Source organism: Aythya ferina (assembly GCF_964211825.1).
Source record: "Aythya ferina genome assembly, chromosome: 1".
In the NCBI taxonomy this organism is placed as follows: Eukaryota; Metazoa; Chordata; class Aves; order Anseriformes; family Anatidae; genus Aythya; species Aythya ferina.
In genome coordinates, this window is record NC_140296.1 from 182,436,980 (window position 1) to 182,459,669 (window position 22,690).

Sequence of the window (22,690 nt, forward strand, 5' to 3'; positions counted from 1 at the left end):
GTTCTTCAGCTCAAAGAGAGTGCTGAGAGTCCACCTGCTGTTAAGAGCTGCTGGTTCATTGTGCAATCATAGAATTGTAGAAAAAATGTTGCTGGAGGACATCTGGCCTGGCTTGCTCAAAACAGGGCTAACTTTGAAGCTGGTTCACATCACTCATGCCCTTTCCAGTCAAATTCTGAATTTATCCAAGGACAGAGACTCTACATCCCCTCTGAGTAACCTGTTCCAGTGTTTGACCACCCTCATAGTGACTTTATTTTTTCCTCATAAACGGGTGTAATTTCCATTCTTACAGCCTATCCCTATTAATTCTTTTCCCTATGTCTGTGGGAATTCTGACTCCACCTCATCTATAAAGTTCTATTAGGGAGCTGAGGACAATAACTAGATTCTCCCTTAGTTTTCTCACATCCAGGTTGACCAAATCCAGGTCTCTCAGCCACTACTTATGGCATGTTTTCCATCACCATAGACATCTTGGTGGCCAGTTTACAAATGCATCTCTCATAGCAGGAAGTACAAAATCAGAACACCAGATGCAAAGTCACAATTGCTGAATACAGAGAAACTAACTTTCCTTCTCCTGATGACTAAACTGCTGTTACTGGAGCTCTACACATGGTTATGAAAAACACACTACCTAATCATGTTCAGCTTGCACACTAGAACGCAGAGGTCCTCCTCCACAAAGAAGGACATTTCCTCTCACATTAAAAGCCACAGCAAAAAAGACTTTGGGTATCTCTCTTTACAGCCTAGAATAATTGTTCCAAATGTTTGAGAAATGACATTGCTTTTCACAAAAATATTGTTTGCTGAAGGAAATCATTTGAGTTGAGCACTGATGAGCATACAGGTTCTTACTGCAATTAAAGTTGTGCTTTATGTTTTATTGTCTTTTAATATATATTTTTTCAAGTAAAGGAATAATAAGACAGTACTTCATTCTCTTGACAACACTTTATTGACATGTATCATTTTTTATTGACTTTGCTAACATCAGCTTGTAGATTTTTATTTATTATTATTATTATTTGACTCAGTAAGCAATCCAGTAGTGGATTTAGCTCCCTTGTGTGGGTTTTGGTTCTTTATCGAGGCTAGTGGAGATTAGAGACCTTTGAAAGGCCCAATAAGAAGCCTCACAATAAATAAATAAATAAATAAATAAATAAATAAATAAATAAATAAATAATAATAATAATAAAAATCCCGTCTGGTGTGTTAAATAGGTTTGAACAGTTTCTTTGTAATATTTAACACATACTATTATAAAACTTGAGCTTGATCTGATTTACAGATAATCCTTTAGAGTAGTATCATAAAAATGTATGAGCATGTAAAATAAAAAGGAAAGTGGGAAGAGCATGTGTATCTTAATAGACTAAGTACAAGAAATATTGAAGTATATATTCTATTGCTTAAGGCAGAGTAATAATAAAAAATGCAATAAAAATAAAAAGTAGAATATATTTAGACTAAAAATGACCTGTCAACCTCAACTCTAAACCAGAAATAAAGTCAGAAGCATTATTTCTAACACCAGGCATTAGATAAGCCAACCACAAGTTCTGAGACTTTTTAATAAAAAGCAAATATATTATTTAGTAGACTTCCTAAGTCTCATCAAAGATGTTCAGTATGCATGGACTTACAAGCGCTTGAGTATGCATGCACTGACAGATAAGCACAGACAAATAATTAAAAAATAAGAAAAACAACTGAAATATTCTGTACATCTCAGAGAAAAAGACTGATTTTATTTCCCTAAGTGTTTATTGATCATTTGAGAAGAACTGTGTTTGATCTTGACAACTGGAAAGGCAGTCTGAAGAAATTCTAAGCATCATTGGGCTCTAAGCATCTTGAGCATTGCTTCCTAAAACACAGATGTATGGACCAAGGTTCCTCTCTTCTGTTTTTTATCTCTCCACAGTTAAAACACTTGAGTTCACTTAGGCTTTCAGATGATTATGAGAAAGGATAAGTTACCTTGAAGTCTTTGGAGATGGCTCAGCTGTGTACTGAGAGCTCTCTAATTCAGATTTTTCAGACAGCTTTGCAAAGCTAAGTGAGGTGAATCCAGGTGAAGGTCTATACAACCATACAACATGTCCCACCATTCCAACAACAGAAAGGAGCATTCCAATTACAAAACAACATCTTCAGAAATGATATAAGCAACAATATGTACTTTAACTACTATTCAGGTTTTTCTCCATTTCTCCCTTTCAGCTTGATCCCTTGTCTCTGTAACCTCTGCTACACTTTTTGGAATGTAGATGTCACCTTCATCTCTGTCTGTAAGCACACATTAAAAGCACTCCATAAGCAATAAATCCTCGTTGCCAATATTAGAGAGCTTATTTTCTATCTTCTTTGAAAGACTCCAGATGACAGAGTTTAACTTGCAGATTTAAATTTCTGCCCCTTTTTCTGCAATACTGGCCCATTGATTCTAGTATGTCTTCATTGGGTTAAATGAGGTTAGAATTTATTCTATAGTGTTCATTTAAGGATGTATCACAGGAGAACTTTCTCTTTCACTGCTTTGAAAGTTGCCTTCATTAAAGAGCCCTATTTTAGGTTCCCCGTCACTTTAACTTCAAAACTCTAATTAATATAGGACATATTTTTAAACTGGAAGTCAAAGGATACTGCATCTCCAGAGTTTAAAGGACAGTCTTTGCAGAAACTTGTAATTGTTGGTCATTATGGAATTATTTTCCTAGTAAATTTCAGCTCAAAAGTGGTTTCTCATAGTGCTTACAAACACCTTTTACATTTAAATCCTGAAAATTCATGTGCAGATTGCTTTTGAAGAAAACAGGCTTTAATCAGTAGTTTTAGCCCTAATCCACCACCTGGTGCTTGAAAGAGTATTATGGGTCTAATCCTACTCTTACTAATTCAATGAATAAGATCTGACAGTACACACAACGACATGTACATTGCCTCTATATTGGCTTCAGATAGGAAAATACCCCTCCCTTTCTTCTTAAGCTGTTCTTGCCTTCCTCAAATACTGCAGATAGAATCTGGACTTAAAGTTTTAGGGTATTTTTTACAGAAGAATGATAAAAAAAAGATTGCTTTAGACTCCACAACTGCTACCCAGAGACCTTGAGAGACTAGGATACCAAAAATAGCATCCGTGACTGTGTAACAGCAGGATTTTTACTCCAACAAAGCAAAACTGATTGTCTGTAAAAGGAAGACAGAAATATTTTAATGAAGTCACCATTGCAAAGTGATGGGTTGTTTTTTTGCTTTTTTTTTTAATAGTGCCATACGTCCTTTAACAAGAACTACTCTGTAGCCCTAATGCATTTCTTGCATAACAGCTCAGATAAGTAAAAAGGGCTAGATACAATGCAGTAGATGACCTCCAAAAATTCAACCCTCTTATGAGAATAGAATAAAATAATTATCTGTGGTGGTTTCACCCTGATGGGCAGTTAATCTCCACCACAACATCTCTCTCACTCCCCCTCCTCAAATGAAGAGGAGGAGAATATTCAATGAGAAAGGGTTAAAGGATTGTGATAAGGACAGGGAGTTCCCTCACCAATTACCGTTATGGACAAAATGGACTCAGTCTAGAGAGATGAATATAATTTATTGCCTGTTACCAACAGACTAGACCAGTAAGAAACTAAAAGCAAACTACAAACACCTTCCCCCCCAACCACGCTCTTCTGCCACCACCCCCCAAGTGGAACAGGGGAACAGGGAATGGGTGCTGCGGTCAGTCCCTGAAACTTTGTCTCCACCACTCCTTCACGGTCACTCTCTGCCCCTGCTCCACGTGGGGTCCCTCCCACGGGATGCCGTCCTTCCTGAACTGATCCTGCGGGGGCTGCCCACAGGCAGCAGCCCTTCAAAAACTGCTCCCACACGGCTCTATACCACAGGGTCCATCCCCCAGGAGCAAACTGCTCCAGCATGGGTCCCCCATGGGCGGCAGCTCCCCCCAGACCCCCTGCTCCTGCGTGGGCTCCTCTCCACGGGCTGCAGCTCCAGCCTGGGGCCTGCTCCTGCGGGGGCTCTCCATGGGCCGCAGCCTCCTCCAGGCCACAGCCACCTGCTCCACCGGGGGCTCCTCCACCCATGGGGGGGCTGCAGCGTGGAGATCTGCTCCATGTGGGACCCATGGGCTGCAGGGGGACAGCCTGCTCCACCAGGGGCCTCTCCACAGGCCACAGGGGAACTGCTGCTGCGTGCCTGGAACACCTCCTGCCCTCCTACTGCACTGAGCTTGGGGGCTGCAGGGCTGGTTCTCACTCCTCACTCTCCCAGCTGCTGTGGTGCATCAGTTTTTCCCCTTACTGAAATCTGCTGTCATAGAGACACAAACAACATTGCTTATTTTTTTGGCTCAGGCCAGTGGTGGGTCTCTCTTGGAGCCTGCTAGAGGTGGCTCTTATCTAACATGGGAAAGCTCCTGGGTTCTTCTCACAGTGCCCACCCCCAAAGTCCCCCTGCTATAAAGGCCTTGCCAAGTAAACCCAGTAAAGTATCAAAGAAATTGCATCTGACATGTCCAAATGATTGTTGGAAAGAACAACAGTGTTTATCATACCTCTTGTTTTATATCACATTCTGATTTATTTTTCAAGGAATATATTACACAATTTTTTTAACTTCTGACTTTTTTGGGTTTTGTTTATTTGTTTATTTGTTCTGTTTTTTAAGGATTACGTAAATTTGTTCAGTCCCTTAGCTACAAGCTAAAACGCGTCAATTACTTGGACTGTCATGCAATTCTGTTTGTCTTTAGTGTTTCTCCAGCACTATTTAGGTCAGTCCTGTTACTGCGTTGAATATTTGTACTAGCAAGAATTTGATACCACTGTTTCATTCTCACACATTGACTGATTGCTTGCTAATTTTAATAGTTGTATAATATTTATGTATATAATGTATATATACAACTATATACATGTATATATCTTATTGTACAGTTATTATGTTAGAAGGACAGGGGGTGCAGATGAGCTGAGTCACTAAGACCACTGTCTTCCAGTCACCAACAACCACACCCTAAAATGTGGTCCATATTTCCACTGAAGGTCATCCTCTCCTCAGAGTAGAAGCAGTGTCCCTCTTCCTGTGGGATAGCTGCAGCACTGAGTAGCAAACATAAACAGCTGCTAGGTTGCATGTCACTTCATCCTACCTTCTGGGTTGATGGGATGAAGTACAGTCCTGCTGTACTTCAGCAGAAAGTACAGCAGTCCTGCTGTACTTCAGCACAGCACAGAGCTTCAGTTTGTAAATGTCTTGAAAAGGTGACAAACACATCTATTAGGTTCTCTTACCTAGCATTTATAGAACTGAATCAGCAAATGGGAGGGCTGCACATGTGGCTGTCCGCTTAGATATGTTTATAATAATTCCTAAGCAATCATTTCCATGGACACTTCTTTCTTCTCTTTCTGCCTTCCGTTCTTCTCTCTGTGAGATTATCCTCATGTTGGTGACACCAAGATTTATATGAAAGCAAGATCCCAAAGGCTTTAGGCCATGATCCTATAAAGTTGAGGTTGAATGACTAGACAGTAGTTCGTATGAAAAAGATGATCAAAGATTACCAGACAGATGGAATGTTTTTAGTCTGGAGAGTGGAGACAAAAAGCAAAGTGGAGTAATATAAAAACAGAATGAAAAAGTATTGCTCAGCTGTGTTTTGATTATTGGCACAGACAGGAATTGCTGCTTTATTTCCAAAGAAGTATCTATTTATTTCATCTTTTATTTTTTCTCTTGTGAGAGTTGACCTTCTGTGATTCTTTTTATCCATTCATTCCTACTCCTCCTGAACAGGTACAGCCCAGTGATATACCTGCATGACTACTTATTAAAGACATAATGTTGGTAATACAAAGCAGGGATCTTCTAGCTCCTAAGGCAAATGCATTTATTAGTTTATACTGATGAGCACATTAAAGAAAGGGAGGCCTGGAGAGAGGACTTTAATTGTAATTACCTGACTTAGAGTCTCATAATAGCAAAGTTTTTTGTGAATAGAAAAGAAAACTCTCCTAATATTTACAACCAAATTTGACCTACTTTGAAGGCAATGAAAAATGGTTTATTGGCTTCTCAGACGTCTAACACCCAGAACTGATCTATGCCCTCCAGCACAGCAAATCTGAGATCTCACAGTCTAAGTTTACCAGCAGGGTGAGAGATGATCCAAAATGCCCTAGAATTAAAGACAGCAAGAAAGATGGGAGTCACAGTAATAAGACCATATGACTGAGCAGTATCAAATGTTTGAAATGGTTTTACTATTTCTGTGGAAATTATTGTTATTTCCATTTTTGTAGTGCTAGAAGGATTCCTAAATATGGATATGAAAAAGAAGATAAAAAAGCTTTGGCCCACTGCAGTGCATTTTGACTGTGGCAGTGGGGTAAACTCTGTGCCCCCTACATCCTCCCCTTTTTTACCAAGCAATTTCCTGCTTTAAGAAAAGTGACAGCTGTGGGGAAAAGCAATGCACTAAAAAGAGAGACTCAGCAGAGGTCCAAGGAAAACCTTCGGTGTAGTAGTGGATGGAGTTAAGCGGGGTTCAAGGAACCAGTGCCAGTGTGAGAGTATGTTCTGAAAAGGGATAGGAGAAAATGCTGTGGTCTCTTGTAGAAGATAAATCAATATGAATTGTACAAATTACCTTATGAAGTAATGTGCCTTATCATCACAAGAAACAACATTAACACTGGCAATGGGGTTCTCCTCCACAATCAGCTATAGGTTACAAGCCATAGCACAAAAATCAGACACTCAAAGCTGAGAGTGAATGCTCATAAAAAAAAAGCTTACTGAAGTAAGTGAAATTGTTGTTGAAAGTGGAGAGAGGCCAGAATCTGGTCCTCAACAGAAGTTATACTTCACTTTAAAATATTCTTGAAAAATTTTGAACAGCACTGTTTTTCAGACTATGATGACCCAGCATGTTAAATCTCCATGCTAAAAGCCAGTTTTAAGAGTCTTTGCAATCTAATGAGATTGCAACAATCTTTTCCCGAAGGAGAACAGAAGTCACTTCTGGAGGTATATATAGGTAACATGGCACAACATCCACAGCATTGACACTCAGCCATACATGTCACTCCTCTGACTCTCAAACCACATAACAGCTCAAGGCCAGTGGGTCATTTATTCATCCATTCCCTAGACATATAACTCTGTACAGATTTGAAAATCAGGGTGCAATTACCAATCCAGTATATGGAACAGCAAAGCTCTGAGGTGTATCATCATTTTGCACCAGGACTGTAGCACAGACTCTCTTCTTCCAGATGCCAGCTCCATCTCCAAAGCTGTGCAGTTATAATATGTTCGCAAACAAGAAAGTACCCATAATAAGAAAGTCAAGGAGAAAAGGAAGGAAATCGGTGTTCAACACGCTGCAAACAAACATAACAGCAGAAAAGGACAGAAGAGTTGCTATATAAAGGTCTCTAAAAAGAGATTTATACTCAGTGAGAAGCAAAACTAATTTAAAATGCATAAAAAGGAGAGGGTTTGGCAGTCCTCATTAAATTGTGCCTGTTGTTATAGAGATAAAAGAAACACAGTTTGAACCAAAAGGTTGAGAAGAAATTTAAAATCCGAGGACAAAATTTCAGTGAATGGCATAGTTAAAATTAAGCACAAGGGCTGTCAGATATTGCTGAGAGCTCCTGACTGATTTTGACAAACCAAAAAAAAATGAACACAATGAATATAGTTATACTTGAAGTGGAGACAGGTAGAAATTGATAGGTTACTCTTTTATGATGGGGCCTTGAGGTCAAGTGAGTAACTGGCTCAGGAAATATATTTCAGCTATGGTCAGAGAGATGGTCAGGAGTAGCTTTACTTGCTTATTTTTGTTTACATCAAGGGGTCCAAAAACGCAGCCTGCAAGACCAAGATAAATGATCTGCAGTATATTGCTTTTATAGCATTTTCAATTAAAAATGGATTTCCAAAGGTTCACAGAAATCAGAGAAAGCTTGTGTGTGGTTCAAAATGTTCAGATATCACTGGGGAATTCATTGCTCAGTGGATAAGCAGAAGGAGTCTTTCTTTGCAGCACAGAGATCATTACTGGAAAGATAACTTTTACAGTGCTTCTGATGTCTGATATACCACAGCATTTGTCTGAGCATGACACACAGCCTTTCGAAGGGGAAAGAATTACAGTAGAGGCACAATATTAACGATTCTGAAAGTCTCGTGTCACAACCCGGAGAACTGTGGTATCTAATTATTAGGCATAATGATTTGCACAAGTGCTGTGCCAAATAATGATGAGAGAATTAGACACCTAAAAATTGAGTCTGCCCTCTGGGCAAGGTCAGTGTAGCCAGTTGGTGGGAAAAAAGCCAAAGTAGTACTGTGGAACTGAATTTTTATTCCCTTGCAGAATTTAAATCCATGTTGCAAGGAGGGCTACATTGACCGTGAATACACCCTGAACCATCATCTTAAGTGAAATACGTTTGTCTTTCAAAACCTGAAGAAGGGAGAGGATAGGGTAAGACTTTTCTTTGAAAACCCACAGAAAGAGGTGAAGGTGCTACCTCTAAATTTAAGCCTTGATTTTTATTGCAAACCGCATTGGAGAGCTGGGATCAAAAAGCTTTTCTGCATGAAGGGTTTGACCATCCACGAATGCTCCAGTCTCCAAAAGCTTTACTCGTTGTTGGCAGGTAAAGTATTTTCTCTGTGTCGTTATTTGAAAATAAAAGTCCATTGGTTAAAAACTATACAGAACTTGCAGCTGTAGTTTGATTGCACATTTAAAACAGCACTGAACTTGAGACTTGGCTTTCTGAATATTTTGGTATTTTGTGAAATACATGCTGCATGGGAAATGATTGGGAAAAATCCCTCTCCAACATGATTTCTGGAGCACGTGTGTGGAGCACCTGCACTCATCTCTCCAGTCAGAGAAGTCTCACACAATTTTCCCAAGAACTAGGTTACTACTGAGTAGTTATCAAACTCTCCATAAAAATTCTGATTTGTTTAATGAACACTGAAACCTTACAAATTAAAGTGTAAAAACACTATGGAAAGGAAGTGTGATAGTCCAGAAGCTCAATTTCTGAGGGATCCACAAGAAAATTCAAGGGTTATCAGTTATCTCTAGAAAGGGTGATTTTGAAAGGGCTTTGGCATGATGTTTTTAAACATTATAAACAACAGAGAGGAAGACATTCTCTCATACACATAGAAAATTTATTTGTTACTTATGAAAAGAATAGTAGAGGTCAGTATCATGAAGTATTATGCCTGAATAACCAAGAGGATTGGTAGCAAGATACAGAACCTTTCAGTTATGGGACATGAATTGAAATGATAATGGGGTTAGTAGTGACAGAGAGTCATTGTCGTGTCATTGCAGCTTCCTAATGTTTAGAGTCATCGGTGGCTTGGTGGCTTGCATCCAATTACTAGAACATAAGAGGTCACATTACAAAATACATTATCAGAATTGGCAGAGGAGATAAACTCATTTCTACCCTTTGTACCATGCTGCTACTTTTCCATATACAAAATTATCCTTTAAAAGTCATGTCAAGACTCAAAACCAGTAGTGAAGCATTCATTGACAAAGTTGACACCTGCACAATCTGATGGAGGACTAACTATTGATTCAAAATGTCTCATGTGTCTCAAATGTCTCAAAATGCAAATTTTCCTATTTAAACTATGTAATGCCAGGCTTTTACAGCTTGCCAAGTTAGTGCCTGGCAGGTGGCAGGCTGAGGGTTAAGCTGTTCACATAGTGAGTAGCTCACACAGGCTTTTGGTTTCTTTGCAAGAAAAGAGATATAACTATGCTCAGCTGAAACAAATTACTCTGCCAGGAAAATTTAAGAGGATTGAATGCTATAGCATTCCCTCCTTTTTTCAAGGTAGGGAAAGGAAGGAAAGGGATGGGATGGGATGGGATGGGATGGGATGGGATGGGATGGGATGGGATGGGATGGGATGGGATGGGATGAGACGGGATGGGATGGGATGGGACGGGACTTAGCGCTGATAGAAAGCTGAGTTGTTAAGAGCCTTGAGTGAACTCAGGGAGCTTTTGCTTTTATTTTCCTAGACTTAAAGTACGTCAGTTGTTTCATTTTTCGTGGACTTATCTGAGAAGCTTGAAAATCCCTGAAAATTGAAGAATGAAAAGACGATTAGACCAACAGAAAAAAAAAAAAAAAAAAAAAAAAAAAAAAGCAAATGTGCTGTTACATCCAGAAACTTTCACTGATGTGTTTCCTGAAATATATTTTAAATAGTAAGGCATGAACAGTACAGGCTGGGGGTTTACCTGCTAGAGAAGAGCTCTGTAGACAGAGACTTGGAGTCCAGGTGGACAGCAGGCTGACCATGAGCCAGCAATGTGCCCTTGTGGCCAAGAAGGCCAATGGTATCCTGGGGTCCGTTAGGAAGAGTTTTGCCAGCAGGTCAAGGGCACCTTGACCCTGATCATCCCCTTCTACTCAGCCCTGGTGAGGGCTGCTAAGATGATTAGAGGACGGGAGCACTTGTTGTATGAGGACAGCCTGAGAGTACTGGGCCTATTTGGTCTGGAAAAGAGAAGACTGACAGGAGACCTAATCAATGTGTATAAATATCTGAGGGGAGGCTGTCAAGAGGATGAAGCCAGTCTCTTTTCAGTTGTGCCCAGCAACAAGATGAGAGGCAACATGCACAAACTGAAGCACAGGAGATTCTGGCTGAATATGAGAGAGCACTTCTTTGCTTTGAGGGTGGCAGAGTACTGGCAGAGGTTGTCCAGAGAGTTTGTGGAATCTCGTTCTCTGGAGATATTCAAAACCCACCTGGATGCCTTCCTGTGCAACGTGCTTTAGGTGACCCTGCTCAGCAGGGGGGTTGGACTAGATGATCTTCAGAGGTCTCTTCCAATCTCATCCATTCCGTGATTCTGTGATTATGAAATTGTCACAAAAATGATGAGAGCTGAATTTCAGAGGAGAAATAACAGTAGAGGTTCTCAGAATAAAATTACTCTCCTGACTGAAAGGGACACTAAAATCTTGGACTGTGATAAATCTTCTAGTGCACAAAAGCTGTAAAAAGACGTTATTACTACCTTAAAGGGAAAGTTCTCGGTCTTGTCCAAGTATTGTACGTATGTGTGTGCGTGCATAAAACTATACTAGAGTAGTTTTCAGTCTAGATTTAACAAATTTAGTGTTAGCATTAGAGAAAAATTAACTGAAATATTCAATATTTGCCAGGAATCCCTAGAGACTTAGTTCAGTAGCAGTATAATCCTGGCACAAGCTAGTTTGTGTTTTTCATTTTTGCCTGAAGGATTGTAAAAAATAATAGTGATCCATTGGTGGTTGTGCTAGCCAGTGCTGAGCATGACACAATAGACTGTTTTCAAATGATGAAAATCTGAGGTAAAACAAGCAACAAGAAGGAAGGGGAAATTGATTTTTTTGTTGTTGTTGTTTTGAAAGACAAGAAAATAATTCTGTTTATCATCTCAAGAACACTTAAAAATATTTTTGCCTTCATTATTTTTAATGTATTAAACTCCAACTTTATCTAGTAGGATTAAATATGTGGAAGTTAAGCCAGGATGTTTTTATGTTACAAGGCATGCGAAAAGGTGACAACAAGCCTGTAATGCAGACTGGATACTTCTAGTACTTTGCTGAAAAACACATCACAAGGAGTAACAGATTTAGTGGGAATCATCTCTAGATCTTGGTCTGCTCATTAGAGCACTGAACAGCAGGGCTTAGCCTGAACTGAACAGTTGCTTCACTCAGTTTCACTTGAGCATGGAAGCAGCTGGATTTGATTGCTAAGTGAAATCAGCTTACTGATCTCTGTACTGTGCCCAGTAGCTGTCACAAAAAAAAAAAAAAGAGGCATGGCTGTCCTTGCAGACTTCCACAGTGCATTTCTAGTGTTAATGTGATTTATACTTGGCACAGTCTGACCTGATGGCTAATATATACTCAAGAGAAATTTAGGAATGGATTGGCAGATCAATGCCTTGTTTTGACTTTGCTGCTATTTAACATAAGTATTGCATCTGAAAGAAAATCTGTAGGAGAATTTAATTACATAACATTTTCAGCAGTATTTCTGGGACGAAACAAGAATACTGGACCCAGACTGCACCTAATCACAACACTAATAGGAAAATTCTCACTCACCTCCGCTGAAGCAAGACAGCATATGAAAACATACCCTCAGGATTCAGAAACATTCCATTTGAATAGGAACCTAAGTCCATATTTCATGACACAATTCTGATTTTATTCACTATGCTGAAAAATTTACTAAACTGAAGAATAATACGTTTTTGCTTGTTTGTTTGTTTGTTTGTTTTTGTCTTCTGAAGTGTCTCAGGGAACAGTAAGCATCCATGAACCAAGGCTAGGTGGAAGATGTTTAGCAGCTGCCTTTGAAATCATTTCCCAGATAGGATGTGTCAAGCCATAGACTGTCCTGCTGGGAATTAATGGAGCCTGGAACTGGACTCTTTACAGACAAGTTGGTGTAGTCAGTAAAGTCCATGTTGCTCTGGTTTACTGTAGTATGGGTTCTTTATTCAGTCTTTACTAGGTGCTATGGCCAAACATCACTTGAAGGCATTGCCCATCATTCATCCCTTATCTTTAATGTAAAGAGTGGCTAGAGACGGTGGTACTTTTGAAGACGGAGATTTTTATATTCTGATATTGTTCATGTTAATGGCTTAAGTAGGAACTGCAGGAAACTACTCCATTGTATTTGTACCATTTTACTTCAAATGCTGTATGTCTGAGTCTGGTGTGTGTTCATCCTGGTTTCTATTCCTCTATGACATACAAAATACTGCCTCTTTGTATTCTTTTGTAGTTCTCTTCTCCCAATAAAGTATTTTCAGAAAGAATACAAAAAAAAAAAAAAATTGTATTCAGAGGACAAAGATGTATTTCTGTTAACCTAAGTATTGGTACAAATCTAGGAGCGCATTTTCTTTCTCTGGGTAGCATGGGTGCTGCGTAAGCTATACCGTTTCAATGATCATTTGGTAAAGATTTTGTCACAACAGTCATCAAAACTCCCATGCTGTGCCAGAAGTCTAACAACGCTGTTTTCTCTGTCAGTGATAGAGATCTAGGATGTAAGACAAATATTACCAGCCTCACCAATAATAAGATTTGGACAGAGAAATAACAAGGATGAGAAATCACATATTAATGTTGTGAATAATAATGTCTTATTGTCCAAGACATCAGAAAAATAAGCTATTCTGAACTTGTCCATACTTCTTTGAATACTGTGTGGAGTTTTGGTCCTCTTTTCTCATAAATTATACAGAAGAATTGGAGAAGAAAAGGGCGAGAAGGTATGATCCAATACAGGAACTAGATTCTGTATGGGCAGAGTAGGACTTGTAGTCTGGAAAAGAGATAAGGAAAATAGTAAGAAACCACAAGTATCAGGAGCAGGGTGGCTGGAGATTGCACACCAGATGCTTTTTCAAATACAAGGATCTTGTTGGGAGCTTCATATAGAGCAAGGAACCGCATTCAGAAGCATCTAAAGACCGCGCATAGCAGACCGAGGAACTGCCAATGTTGCGAATGCTAAAAATGTGTATGGATTAAATGGAACAAAATAAAGCCTATGCAAATGCAATGCATTAAGCACTAGCTACAAAGAAATTGCAAATAACTCAAGTACCAGAGCAGAAAAGGTTGGAGGCTGGAAGAGCATTAAGGGATATTATCATGTATATTTACCCTATTTTTTCCATATAAGTTTGTTTGTTCAAGGTTAAATGTTGGAGACTGAAATATGAGTCTAGACAAAGCTTTGATCTGACCTGTTACTGGTATTTTTTGGTTCATTTCTGAACTTTGACAAAGTTGGCCATTTTGTTCAATGTATATGTGTTTGTGTGTGGGCACATGCAATTAAAAAAAAATTATTGAAAAACTGAGTCCTGACTAAATACGTATTATGTCATTGATTTTTAAGAACAAAGACCTTGGAATTTTTATTTTAGGGAAGTGAGTCGGAATTGCAGGAGCAAAGATCAAATTGTCAATTATATTTTTTTTTTTCCTTTGAGTGACTGTTGGTTTCACACAAAATAGACTGGGAAAAAAAAAAAAAAAAAAAAAAAAAAAAAAGGAATGTCTACAGACCCCACAGACCCCAGAAAATGCAAAGTATCTGAGTGACAGTATATTCTTACTGTAATCGTTTGTACCATCTTATGATTAATGATACAGTAAAGCATTTATCCTCTGCTTATCACTATGGTATCTCAAAAACTTGAAATTCTGAACTAATACAACAAAGTAATAACTGAAATCCATGTTAATTAGATATAGTATTTGTAGGACTATAGATAATTTTAAGAAACAAAGACATTTTTATTTACCTCTTCCTGTCCACTACACTCTCTTAACCAAATGAAAAAAAAAAAAAAAAAAAAGTTAGCTTTATCTTATTCTTCTAAATCTAGCCCTGGATCATTTCACATTCACATACAGTGGTGTTTTAAAAACAGAATTCACTCCTAAACTGCAGTTTAGATACTTGTAAAATTGTAAATGTACAGGTTGAATCCTTAAGGCAACACAGTTGAAATGCTTATAATGCTTATTTAGAAATTCCACTTAAACTTATTACCAGTAGCATTTTAAATTATCAGTTGTTGCATGTAATGTTGAAATAAATGACTAATTAGTGTCAACTTGCCAACATTTAGTCACCAAACAGCTTGGAAGCTCTAGGGAACAGCTTCATAACAATTTACAGCACCCTCCTTAGACAAAGACACCATTTTGCAATTGTCAGATATAATTTGACATCTCTATAATATTGCCTTATATGTTGCACTTCTTTTTCTACTCTCAGAATGGATAGTTTCTTTTCTTCACTGACGGCATTTTTCCAACTGGTTTTAATGTTAAAATGCTTAACTGATATTTTCTCCCTATCTATGCCTATCTATATAGTCCTAAGAGTCTGTCTGTGAGCACAAGCAAGGCAAGTTGGCAACGATCTGTTTATTCACATGTCCATGGTACCACAAAAGCAAGGTTTAATCAGTCTGTCCTTTCTGAGGGAGAGTGTGGCAGACTATCTGATGAATACATGTATTACTGCTGACATACAGTCCTCTGTATGTAGAACTGTACTAAGCTGTACTAAGCATGAAATCCCACCAAATACATGGCAGATCTTTCATCATGTAAGCATCTTCATTAATCACAGGAGCTGTTGCTGGAACCCCCAACTCTGAGGTACTCCATTATGTGTTGTGATTTAAACAAACAAACAAAAAAGACTAAAAGAAGTGCTTAAAAGCACAAGCTAATGCTTTCCTCAGTGTGCGGAGACCCTCAGCTGCAGTTGCTGCAGTCTCATGTCTACCATTTGACAGGAGAGGGCTTGGGCGCCCACTGCTCTCACATGGACATGGCAGGGCAAGAGCACCTGTCCTTCCTACAGAAGCCTGTTACAACAAAGCAGGTTGTGTGAGGACAGGCTTTGCCTGCAAACTCTGAAAAAGACCCATTTTCACCTACAAGTTTCAATAATGACCAGCACATGGTGGGAATCACAGTGATTTTGGTAGTACTTTTTGGTAGTACTAGGAAGGACAGGTTGAATATTTTGCTTCAAAAATATTTTTTCTGCTGTGTTACTCTTCTTATTCATGAAAAGTGTCTGATCCATTCAAAAATATTCTCTTAAAACAAACAAACAAAAAAGTATGCTTATTTTTGCCTCTGAAAATTGGGGAAAAATATAAAAAGAATGACAACAACAAAAATCCCACACCTCAGTAGCATGTCTGTGCAAGTGTGACATAGCTGTTGAAGGTCAGCCGAGCTTTAGCCCTGCTTATTTAAATAGACACCATACAACTTTAAGCAGATATCATACTTCTATAGTGCTTTGCAGCATCTCAGGAGCAGTTAGGATATTAGCTTCTCCTATGGATTGAAGGTGACATGACAAAAAAAGAAACATAAAAACATTTTTTAATCTTTTCATATTAGTATTTCCTTGTAAATGAAAACATAAGGAATTTGGTCATCTGAATCTCTGCCTTGACTGCAAAAATTCAGAAGTGTTTGTAATGAGCGAGTCTTAACTTGTTAATATGCAAAAGGTCCTTTTTCTGTGACCTGTAAATACTGAAGTCCACCTGTCCACCTTGGAAATCTGCTTAAGCTTCTTGGATGAAAGCCCTGGTGCACGCACATGTGCACACACATACACAGAATAATAATAATAATAATAGTAATAATAATAATAACTATAATACTAATAAATAAATAAATAAATAAAAATGGAACCTTGTATTTTAGAAAATGAGAACTCAGCCAGGTACAGGGGCAGTAGTGTGTTACTGTCTGGCAAGGCAGGTTTGACTCTGGCCCTGTGGTCCGGAAAGCCCAGGGAGCACTGCCGCTCTTGAGAAGCAGATGTGCTCTACATCATTCATGAATGATCATTCTGGCCAGTGCTTGCAGCAGCATTCATGGACCCCAGAGGGGACCACGTCCATCACTGCTGAGCTGAAGAGAGGGCTATTGCAACAGAGGGCCCTTCACAGCAATAAAAGCAGCCAGAAAGATTATTTGTAATTCTGTACAGAATCTCCCTAGGTTGGAATAAAATTTGGAATAATGCATATAATGTTCTGCATCTCACACTAACAGCAATATTTTGTATTATTAGAAATTACTTTTCCAAAATCATTAGGCTATTTTAAGACCTAGGTAAGGCTGCAGATTCATCATGATTATTGTTAGCGTCAGAGAGGCTGGGAATTGGTTTTCTTGCTTTCTCCCCAATGCTGGAGCATTATTGCATGTCTGACTGGGTGGCTAGATGTCTACACACAAGGGCTGATGAGCAGCTGTGTGATTGCAGTTTAGAGTCTTACAGAGCAGCCTCTGGGGCTCTGCATGTGGTCCTGGAGAAGAGGAAGGTGTCATCAGCCAAAATGGGAAGCCAGAAGGCACTTCCCTATTCAAGGGAACTCACCCCACTGAGGTCGGCACCACACTGACCTTGCCTGAACCGGCCAAGCAAATGGAGGGTGAGAGACTATACCTGGAAAGAGGAGACAGCAGGGGGGAAACTAGCTAGACCAAATTAAAAAGGTCAGATTTACAACACTGTGTTAATCACCTCCAGTACCAAAAGCCAGAACTCTACCTGCTTGACATGCCAAATCTGCTGGGAAACACGGCTGTCAGCTACACAAGAGAAAAAATGTGCCATTCTGGCTTCTGTATAGATTGTTTAGTTTCCATGGATTTTGTATTATTTTCATTGTTCTTTTACCATAATTTCACTTGTTTTTAAAATAAATAGTGGCAAGTTAGTTTTAATGACTTTTATTTTTTTACACCTCCATAATATTCTGATATGTTTTACATTTGAAAATAAAAATGTTACTAGCTTTCCCTCTTCAGTAAATACGATGGGAGCAGACAACAGACCTCAATCAATGTAATGTTTGTAAAAGAATGTAAATTAATTCGAAAGAGGTAGGAGAGAGCAGAAGTATTTGTAACATGCGTTAAAAATGTTTTTTGTTGTTGTTGTTTGGTTGTTTTTTTTTTTTTTTTTGCATTTGTATTTGCATTTAATTTTAATGGCGTTTATGCCCCCTAGTGTCAGAAAACGCTACTGCATCTAGGTTCTTTGAATGTGGACAATTTGTTCTTGTCAGCCTAAATTATTTGTTCTCCTTAAAAACACACATCTGTAGTGGGTTTACGTGTCAAGGTTTTGGTAGCAGGGGGCAATAGGGGTGGTTTCTGTGAGAAGGATCTAGAAGCTGCCCCATGTTTGGTAAGGGCCCCACTGCTGACCAGAGCCGAGCCAATAAGCAATGTTGTTTTGCGCCTCTGTGAGAGCATATTTGAGACAGGGAAAAGAAAACATTGCGCCATACAGCAGCTGGGAGAGTGAGAAGAGTGAGGAACAGCCTTTCAGGTGCCAATGTCAGTGAAGAAGGAGGGGGAGAAGTGCTCCAGGCGCCGGAGCAGAAGTCCCCTGTGGCCTGTGGTGAGGACCATGGTGAAGCAGGATGTCCCCCTGCAGCCCATGGAGTACCACAGTGGAGCAGGTGGACCTGCACCGACGGAAACTGCCACCTGTGGAAGACCCCTGCCCAAGCAGATCCCAGGCTGGACCTGTAGCCAGTGGAGAGGAGACCACGCAGGAGCAGGTGACCTGGCAGGAGCTGCTGCCCATGGGGAACCCAGGTTGGAGCAGTTTGCTCCTGAGGGATGGACCCCATGGTACGGACCCATATCTGGAGCAGTTCTGGAAGAGCTGCTGCCTGTGGGAAGCCCGCGCCAGATCAGTTCATCAAGGACTGCATCCCGTGGGAGGGACCCCACCGCACAGGGGACGAGAGTGACCGAGAAGGAGCGGCAGAGAAGTGCTATAGACTGACCATATTTCTGTGCATATAGACTGACCACTATTCCCCCATTCCCCTGCACCGCTCAGGGGGAGGAGGTGGAAGAGGTTGGATGTGGGGGGAAGGTGCTTTTGGGTTCTTTCCTTTGTTTCTCACTTCTCTAGCTTGTTAGTAATAAGCAATAAATCTTACTGTCTCCCTATGCCGAGTCTGTTTTGCCCGTCACAATAATTACTGTGTGATCTCCTTGTCCTTATCTCAACCTTTGAGCCCTTTTCATCGTATTTTCTCCCCGTTCCTCTTTGAGGAGGGGGAGTGAGAGAGCGGTTGTGGTGGAGCTCGGCTGCCCACTCAAGCAGAACCACCACAACATCCTAGATTTATTGCTACTATATATTTCCTACAATTTCAGAGTTTTCTGTTGAGATCATCTAGGGGGGAATGTTTCTGCCTAAAGTAAACTATTCCAAATTTGCATTTCTGATCTCTCAAACACACATAAAAATGTTACCACATAAAAATAGCTATATTCTTGTGATATTTTACCATCTAGAATACTCTTACTTTTCACTTAAAAAAAAATAAAAAAGTATGTGTTCAAATATGAATAGACGTTTAAAAAAGCAGTATTGTCACTCCTATAACATAGAGATTGTTAAAGAGAAGACCTTCTCTGCTCACATCAAGGAAAAAAAGCTAAAAAGTAGGTTTCTTTCAGAAATGTCAGAACTTTAACTTATGAGATCTTTTGTTTTGGACCCAACTGAAAACAGTCCTCATTAGACTCAGAAATAAGACGTAGCTGATGATACTAAAAATACACTTTCTGTTGTCAAAGATTTCTTAAATTACGGTTATGCAACATTGGGTATATTCTACTCAGTCAGAAAAACAGTATCACTTTATTTGGTGGATGTTTGAGGGTTAGCTCTGCTGTGGTAACGCTTTAGGTACAGAATGGGCATTTGTAAACCAAAACACATTCCTTTTTCCCAGGTTCCTACAAGAGCTCACCCATCTGTGTGTGGTTCAGTCTGCATTTCAAGCCCCCAGATTTGTCATGCAGAGCTAGAAGAAACATATCCATGTTGCTCAGATCAATACTCTGAATGAATCAGTATTTGTTTTCAAAATAAAGGAATAGACTTCCTTACTGTCTTCCCTTGCAGTAAGGAGTCAAATAAGCAGAAGTTGTCTACTACCTGCTGAATACAAACAACTGAAACAAAAGTGTATGCCTTTAAAGCCATCCATATACTATGTCACTTAGTGAACAGATAGCCATGAACTGAAGAAGCACCACATGTCTGACCTGTCTGGACTATGTCCAGTAAAACCAAGGCATTAGTTTGATCATATAGTTTCTGACTTGTGATTTGATAAAACTTGACTGACACATCTAGTTTGTCACATCCTTTTTGCTTCCCTTTTTGCTAAATGAAGTAGAACACCCCTGATTGATAACAGGGATAAACACAATGTCTCTTTTTCTTCACTCATCCAGGGCATACAATATTGTGATGGCACTTTTGATGTTGCAAAATTAGATTGTCAGCAGAAATCATAAATGCCCAAAAATTGACTTGAGCTTTGCCCACAATAGATATATGTGGAACAGACTATATACAAAGCTATAAAGAGACTGAAACTAAAAGAAGGAAAAAAAAAAAAAAAAAAAAAAAAACAAACATAAAGGAGAATATGTTTGTATTTACCATCTGAATAGCAGGAAGAAAAGCAGGGTAGCACTAGATAAAACCTTGAAATAGTTCACTTTTGAAAAGTGTGAAAAATGTTTAATGAGATTCCATATCTGTTGTGTTTCCATGACTGAAGAGATCAGATTTGTGGCAGAAATCAAAATTTGTCTTAGAGATCAAGTGTGATTTTTCCATTTCAAAATATAAACACCACAAAGCTACCCTGCCATGTGAAAATTGAGTTATTTTTTAGTTTAGACTTTCCAAGGAATAAAGCAATTACAGATTGGTTGTAGGGAGAAATTTTCCCTTCATTTTATGTCATCCGCTTCCGTTGATGGTATTCACTGATATATGAAGTATAACTAAAGGTAGTGTTTAACCAGCAGAAGGAACTTCATTAATAATTCTAGTCATGTCTACACTAGACTCAAATCTGTGTCACTGTCCCAAAGGAGACCAAGTCTAACCAGTGTAAATGCAGTAAAAACTCCATTTTGTCATAACAGTGAGCAAATATATTTCTTTCCCTGTTCAGGTAAAGTACTTTCTTGGCAGTCATATTTTCTGACTGTAATTTATTTAAATATCTCAAACATGGTGTTTATCAGCAGGAGAAAAACGAATTATGTTAATCATTAATGAAGTGAATTATATTATTAGAATCAGGGAATGGACAAAGTGTTACATTTGGAAAATGTAAATGTTGTACAACTTCTTCAAACTGAAAAAAAAAAAAAAAAAAAAGCAAAAGGAAGTTATTTCAAAATAAGCAATATATCTATCTACCTTTCATATTGCCCTGTAGGCAAGAAAAACATGGTGAAATACCTTCATATATTAAAAAATATTGGGTTTTTATTTCATTCCATAACATTGAGATACCATGAAAAGGTAGCCCTTTAACTAGATAGGTTACACATAAACACCAAAATGCTAGAGATGGATCTGCTAATATTCCTGTCACCACCCCTAAAACATCAGTCTGTGGATAATTCATATAATTATAGTGTCACGCTATCAGCAATATGATATATCTCTGAGCAACTTCAAACCAAATTAATTAGACCCAGAAATGCCTTCAGTCCACAGAAGCCATTGGTGACAATGTAGCCTTATGAAGGTTCTGCAATTTCACATTTCAAGTGATAATTTTAGGTATCTAAATATAGGTTTGGTAATCTAGTTTGATAGTTTGAACACTGGTTGTGTCAGGTTTGTGTAAATATATCCTGCCTTTTAAATAGCTTTCTCTTGATATATTTTGATTCAATTTCAGAGAATACTTGGATTGTATCTAAAAAGATGAAGCAAAACAGTAACAATTATTGTAAACCAATAACATTTATCAGCAATCTGATCCTAGGCCTCCTCCTCCAAACAAGATTCAAGTCACCCACTGCTATCACCACCAAATACTCACAGGATCATGCTAGGTAGCCCCCTCCAGCCCTACACCATTGGTAGTCCTGTGCCTCCACTCACTCACCACTGCTGGGGTTAGTTGGGTTCCAGAAGCCCCATTCATCAAAGGGACCTTGAAAGGCTGTTTATCACCCCTGTGTATCACCCCTGAGAGATTCTGGTCAGCTTAGGAAGATAAGCTCCAAAAATATGTATGCTGTGAGGTGCAAATGTTAATGGGATTGAACTCTAGTGTTTTTCTGATTTTTATACATGCTGTAATTGAGACTACCTATATTAATAACTTAGATTTTATTGGATTCTATTACATTATGTCCTTTTATCCACTTGTGCATGTCATAAAATCAACAATTATCAGCATTCAAATTCTAAGGTAGTGAGATTTTTATTAGTACAAATATTAATGTACTTTTTTCCTGTGAATATTTTACACTTGGGCATGTCTTATAAAGAAACCAAATATTTCTTTTACACAACATAGTCATGGTCAGTAAACTAAGACTTGGTCATCTACATTATGTCTGCCTGGATGAACACTTACTGGAATCATTGAGTTAAACACCTTTCTCTTATCTTACAACATTCACACCATTTATCTTCATCTACAAGGTGAGACATAATCTCCTTCAGACATATGCTGAGCTCTCATTGCTATGAAGTGTTTTCTTACCATGTATAGATACGATGTCCTCAATCCTTTACCGCCCCCCCCCTTCTCATTATTAGGTGCATGACCATGTGACTTGTAGACTCCACACACACACACAACTTCTCTGTTATCTTTCCAGTTCCTGCTGAACTGATAGTTTGTGGATTTTTTGTTTGGTTGATTGTTTATTGTTTGTTTTTGGTTTTGTTTTTCCAATACCACTTTCTAAACACTGTTCCCACTGCGGTTCTATTTCTTACCTTTTCTTGTGTTGTTTCTTTTAAAATAGAGAAAGTGCCATATCTCTGTTCACAAGTATATTCAATTTACCTGCTGCAATCTATATTTAACAGTAACTTAAAACACAGCACAGTTAAAAAAAGAATGGTACTTGAATCTAATAAATCTCATTATTAAACTCTGTAGTTTGTAATTGCATACTTGTCCTGTAGAATATGGCAGACTACAGAGTGC

The 22,690-nt window shown here is 38.8% G+C and overlaps 1 protein-coding gene across 2 annotated transcripts in view; it reads left to right on the forward strand.

Moving 5' to 3' along the window:
- Positions 1 to 22,690, forward strand: part of KCND2 (potassium voltage-gated channel subfamily D member 2) — a 293,969-nt gene that overhangs the window by 251,979 nt on the left and 19,300 nt on the right. The gene's annotated exons all lie outside the window — the stretch shown is intronic.